The sequence below is a fragment of the Antechinus flavipes genome, chromosome 6, assembly GCF_016432865.1.
Source record: "Antechinus flavipes isolate AdamAnt ecotype Samford, QLD, Australia chromosome 6, AdamAnt_v2, whole genome shotgun sequence".
NCBI lineage: Eukaryota > Metazoa > Chordata > Mammalia > Dasyuromorphia > Dasyuridae > Antechinus > Antechinus flavipes.
The window spans coordinates 135,780,732-135,787,209 of NC_067403.1; the positions used below are offsets into that span (position 1 = coordinate 135,780,732).

The following is a 6,478-nucleotide window of genomic DNA, read 5'->3' on the forward strand; positions in this document are numbered from 1 at the left end:
TTGTAGAGTATTATTGTTCTATAAAATAATCAGCAGAATGATTTCAGAGAGGTCTGGAGAGACTTCCATGAACTAAGTGAAATGAGCAGAACCAGGAGATCATTATACACGGCAACAAGAAGACTATATGATGATCAATTTTGATGGACGGGACTCTCTTCAACAATAAGATGATTCAAACCAATTCCAATTGTTCAGTGACCAAGAGAGCCATCCACACCCAAAGAGAGGACCATGGGAGTCGAGTGTGGACCACAACATAGCATTCTTACTCTATTATTTGCTTACATTGTTTTCTTTCACAGTTTTTTTCCCTACTTGATCTGATTTTTCTTGTGCAACAATATAACTGTATAAATATGTATGCATATATTGGATTTAACATATATTTTAACGTATTTAACATGTATTGGGCTACCTGCCATCTAGGGGAAAGGGTGAGGGGAAGAAGGGGACAATTTGGAACAGAAGACTTTGCAAGTGTCAATGTTGAAAACTTACCCATGCATGTTTTGTTAAATAAAAAGCTTTGATTAAAAAAAAAAAAAAAAAAGAAAGAAATCTTCTCTACAAATAATATAAATACAGAATTATATCCTGTGTTCCCATTTGGGGTAATCATGTGTCCTTTGTACAACTCTTTGCCATTCATGATCCCAGCAAGCCTGAAAATTGAAGCCATATTTATCCTTCTTGTATTTAAATCTTGATTTTCTTTCTGACAGTTATTCAAAGCCTTTCATGAAAGGCCAACCCGCCCTTAATGTACAACAAGGTAATGAATTCCTTCAGTAAGCAAGCAAATATTGCACAATTCTGGGCTTGTAAGTGCACTAATATCTATGGAAGAGCTAGTATTCTGGAATGGAACCAATATCTTTTGTGACTTCTCTTAAAAACTCCTACTATTTCTGAAAAGGAACCAGCATCTTTTGTGGTCTCTCTTGAAAACTCCTACTGTTTTTTGCTGTAGCAAACAATCTATTCACTGCTAACTGTTGGCAATTGCTCATTTGCCCAGGTATGAGACATGAGTAATGAATCCTAGACTAATTACTGACAAATTGAAACCAACGGAGGTACTCCTCCTATTGCACTATTCCTTGTGATCAAAGTTTTTATTGGATCCCCATGATCTTTTGAATAAACACCAATCCTCTAAGTCCAGTATTCAAGGCTCTGCATAATTTGACATTACCTCTATTTTTAGCCTCATCTTCCACTATTTCCATCTGTAGCCACCCCCAGAATAGAAACATCACTGGATTGGGAGTCAGAGAATCCATGCATGCTCTCCTGGTCCACTTTCAGCAATTTACTTTCTCTCTCTAAATCGCAGTTTAATAAGAGCATTCTACTAGATCAGCGGTTCTCAAACTGTGATCTAGAGATCCCCTTTCAAGGCTAAGGCTGAAAGGAGATTGAAACAATTGTCACAATAATACTGAAGTCAATATTTATAGCCATAACCCACATAAACAAAAGCTCTGGAGAGGGGTCTTCAATAAATTTTACCTATATAAAGGGGCCCTAATGCAACACATTTGAAAACTGATGGACCAGATCTCTAACCTTCATTTCTATGCTACGATCCCATGATCATGCCAAAGTATTTATCATTCTTCAAATACATCATCCTATGTTCCCAACTTCCAACCTCCATGGTTTTGTTCATTCTGTTCCTCCCACCTGAAATGCCTTTCTTTCCTTATCTCCCTTAACCTACAATCCAATTCTTTCCTATCTTTCACAAAACTCTCTTTCACAAAGACTTCATTAATTCCCTTAGTCAAAAGGAATACTTCTCTCCTATGAACTTCATTAAACTTTGGACTTCTCACACTCCATTCCAAATGATTATCCATCTCTATTTTTCACTTTCATACTAGACTGTAAGTTTGTTAACAAATGACAAAGAAAATATCTTATTCATTTCTGTATCCTTTAGTATACCTAGCACAGTGTCTTCATTATAGTGTATGCTCAAAATATATTCATTAGATGAAAGGTAAAAAATGATTTTTGTGTTTCAATTTTTAAACCTGTGACCTTATATTTTCTTTTTTACTGTATTCTATTTACCAAAAACTTTCCTTTAAACAGATTACTGTAAACTGTTTAAAAGTTTCCTGGTAATGATTCAAAACATAAATTGGTTTTATTTTCTATATTGTCCATATATGTAATTGTTGTCTGATTCCCTAAAACGAGAGACAATAAGTTCCTTGAAGACAGGGATTATCTTTGTACCCTTAATGTTTAACAACAAAGCCTGCAACTGAATTTGAATTATATTTGATTGATTAAAAGTTCTTGCAATATTTTTATATTTCAACAAATCAGGTCAATGGAAGACTATTTATTAGAATTAAGCATTTCTAGAGCTTGTGTTCCACAGTTTTTGACAAATGACAAAAATTACAAACAATAAGTTTTCACTGGATAAATTTCCTTATACAATTGAGGCAGATTTCTACTCTTAAAAACCATGCACTTTAAAAAAAGAAAATGAAATTTAAAAAATCATTACCTAGACCCTGAAGCATTGATCAAAATTGCACATGATGGTGAGATAAGAGACAAGGATGGAGGCCAGACTTGTGATTTGATTAGTGTAGAGGAACTGCCAGATGAGAAGACTTCCTTTACCAATACAAGTGACGATCTTTTCTGCTACTATGAGCCTGCTTAGGATAGTGGTATCAAACTCAAATGGAAAGGCACAAATCCATACATTAGGATCCCTATAAGCCCATATATTGACTTAGTGATATATTTTACTAAGTTTTAATTTATTTTATTATTATATTAATTAATTAAAATAAACACAATAATCTATAATAATATTAATTTTATTTATTATATTATCACTTTTTTTTTGTAAGTAGTATTTTTTTCCCAGATACATGTCAAGAAAACTTTTAGCACTCAATTTTACAAGATTTTGAGTTTCAAATTTTTCTCCCTCCTCTCCCCTCCCATCTTTCAAAAATGGAAGGCAGTTTCATACTATTTATATGTGTGCTATCTCATAAAATATATTTTCATATTAGTTATAGTTGTGAAAGAAACAGATCAAAAGGAAAAAAATCCATAAGAAAAAAGTAAGTTAAAAAAATGCTTTAATCTGCATTCAGAGTTATCTGATTATGGACAGCATTTTCCTTCCTGAGTCCTTTGCACTTGTCTGGGTTTATTGTGTCGCTAAGAAGAGTTGAACCAATCATAGATGATCATCACACAATGTACAATGTTTTTCTGATTCTGTTCATTTCATTTTGCATCAGCTTAAACAAGTCTTTTAGGTTTTTCTGAAATCCGTTTAACATTTTGTTTTCGACAATAGTATTCACATGCCACGGTTTGTTCAGCCTTTCCCCAATTGAGGAGCCTTCTTTCAATTTCCAGTGTTTTGCAATCACTAAAAAGGCTGCTATCAATATTTTTGTACATATAGGTTTATTTACCTTCTTTGTGATCTCTTCGAGATACAGATGTAATGGTGGTATTTCTGGGTCAAAGAGTATACATAATTTGGCTGCTCTTTGGGCATAGTTTCAAATTGCTCTCTAGAAAGGTTCAATCAGTTCACAATTCCACCAACTATGTACCAACATCCTTTCCAATATTTATTACTTTCTCCTTTTTTTTTGTCATATTGGCCAATCAATTACATTTTAAATTGGTTTCACCAAGGAAGGGGAAGAGAGAGAAAGTGCTAGGTTTAGAGTTAGGATTTGGTTTCAAGTTGAGCTTTCATTTAATAGCCTTTGGGCATCAGTTTCCTCACCTCTAAAATGAAAGATGAGACTAAATGATCTCTAAAGTATCTTCCAGCTCCAATACTTAAAGTAATCCAAATTGTGTTCACTTTATCTTCTCCCATTACATTAAAACTTGGGTTTGTTTAGGTTTTCCACAAGCTTTTCACTAAAAGTCTGAACTTTTAAATTGTAGGAGTGGTATGAGTAAATGTTTGATGATTGTTGAAAAAATACAAAAAAACAAACAAAAAAACCCCTCCCTTTAGAGTACTGGATATGTGCTAGAGTAAGATATTGTTAAAGCATTAACACTTCAATATCACCACAGTGGAGGGGAAAAAAACAACACAGTATCAGCAAACTAAGGGAATAGGAATACTTTTAGCACTTCATATTAGGAAAAAATGCCTGTGGAAGTGGGAGTTGAAGAGCACCATTTATATACATTTCTTTTAACCACTCACTTTAAACATTTGAGGAAACATCTAGAGATATATTTTAACACAGGGATTCTTACATGTTCAGTTCCATCAACAGTTGTAATAGGAAAAGGGAAACCTGGGTCTATGAGGACAACACAGAGTTTTAGAAAAGAAACAATTCCTGACCTGATCTGAACTTTTTAAAGGTGCAATAATGAACCTGTTATAATAATTTTCCAGTCCCACTATGAGAGGCAGCCTCTGCAGCAAAGAAATGAGACTGAATCATTGAGCTAGACTCTTAAAACGGAAAAAAAAAAAAAATCACAGGATACAGCTAACAGGTGCAATACAATAGTTGGATTATTTTAAGCAGTTAACTGCGGCTTCTCAAAAGCCTATTATTTCCTAATAGCCCTTGAGGGACACAGAGAGCTCCTATGGAAGCTGGCACAAGTCCACAGCTACATTCCCCAAAACTTGAAGGTAAAAAGGCAATTATTCCCTTTATCTAATAAACATCCGACTCGGGAATGCCGAAGCCTGAGGTTTTGGGGCTGGCACTTCTAGAGCTGTGCTATTAGTCTATAATCAGTGCCTCTAAAAAGATGGGAGAGGGAAGGAAAAGAAAGGGAAAGGAAGAAAAAGAGGGAGAGGAAGAAGAAGAGGGAAACAGTCAAGGTACTTCCTTTCAAAATCTAATTTCTGCCAGTAACCTCTCAGTTGGCCTTGGGAAAGCTGTGGCTTTTTTTCAGTAAAATGGGAATAAACATTCTCACAATTTTCCTAAAATGATTCCGAATAAATGAACTGTAATCCATTCTGTAATTAATAACATGATAAAAATAAAAAGCCCAGGACACTTCCCATCTTCCATGAAAAATCGGAATGCCAAGGGCAAGGGAGAGGAATATTCACCAACCCATCATCAGCTCTTGCCTTCCGTTTTCCCCTTCCTCAGAAGGCAAACTTCAGCTGATACTTCCCCCTCCTCCCCCCGGCTACCTCCCACCCGCCTCTCCTGGCGCCTCTTCTTACCCTCTATTAACGGTAGCCCCACTGGATCCCGGCTGAAGGCACTTGCTTCTCGGAGGAGCAGCCACGAAGGGGAGCTCGAAGTGCAGCAGCTGCAGCAGCCGCAGTCGCCCAGACAGAGCCTCTCGTTTCCACCTCCGGGCGCTTTGCAGCTGCTCCCTCAGCACCCAGACACCAACACTCCCCCGGATCTCGGCGACCGCAGACGCAAGGGGGAAGAAGCCGCTAGAAAGTTTCTTCCCGCGCCTGCCCCCCACCCTCACCCCCCCACCCCCCGCCCCAAGCCCCTGGGATCTACCCTAGGTGCTCGGCGTTTCGGCCCCGCGACTGTGACCGTGACCGTGGCTAGAGGTACCGGGGCCAGCCCGCCCTCAGCCGCTGGAGGCGTGAGACGCGCCCTTCTCCAGTCCGCGGCACCTGGGTAATGCGGCAGCCGCACGCGCGCGGGCGGGCAGGCTGAGGGCGGCTCCGGAGTGAGGAGGAATGAGAGATAGAAAGCTGGGTTGGGCTGGGCTGGGCTGGGCTGGGCTAGGTTAGGGCTGCTCCTGGAAGATTCCCTAGCAGCTGCTCCGGTCTTGTCCTCCCTTTGGAGCCAGCCTCCAGCGCCCTTGCTCTCCTCTCTAAACGTCGCCTGCCCAGCGCCCTGCGCGGTGCGCCCAGCGCCCCGCTGCTGATGCCCGAGCCCTGCACTCCGCCGCGCCTGACATCATTCATTCTCCTGCTCTCCCCCCGCCCGCTCCGTTTCCAAACCCTGACTCACCCGCTGCTGCCGCTGAAGCCGTGGCCGCTGTATCTATTCCGGCTCTGGGCTGAGCCTGAAAAACCGGTGAGACTTCTCAAGAAGTGTCCACCTGACCCGCCCCTTCTTCCCGGCGCTCGGGTGCCGCCGAGAAGGTGGGGTTTGGCCTTTTTCTGGGTCAGTGTCCCGGGGACCGCGCAGCTGCAGGGACCGGCCCCGGGAAAGTTCTACCAGCGCCACTCCTGGCGAAGTTCTTCGGGTGGGGCCTGGGAGGGAACCCCCGGCCCGCGCCCTGATCCGTCCTGCGTTCTCCCCCGTCTCAGGCCTGCCTCAGGAAATGACAGCGGAGGGAGTGTTCACACACACTTGGGCACCACAAGGCAGGGGCAGACGTGTTTATTTAAAGGGTGTTCCCTTCGCCGAGATCAGGAGAGTTGAGCTGGCGTGGAGAGCCTGGAAACGCTTTTAGCCCATGCACAGAGGGCCGGTGGGGCTGTCACGATCGCCTCTATTTATGA

At 41.0% G+C, this 6,478-nt stretch overlaps 1 protein-coding gene across 2 annotated transcripts in view; it reads right to left on the reverse strand.

Annotated features, from left to right (window-relative positions):
• The window catches only part of SGMS2 (sphingomyelin synthase 2), a 106,020-nt gene extending 99,949 nt beyond the window's left edge, over nucleotides 1-6,071 (reverse strand). Inside the window, exon 1 of one of the 2 annotated variants that reach the window (XM_051966582.1) lies at nucleotides 5,982-6,071. The gene's annotated coding sequence lies outside the window, so the exon portion shown is untranslated. Of the gene's footprint in view, nucleotides 1-5,224; nucleotides 5,344-5,981 lie in introns of those variants that run through there. The other variant, XM_051966585.1, reaches the window with a different exon arrangement.
• Nucleotides 6,072-6,478: the final 407 nt, after the last annotated feature.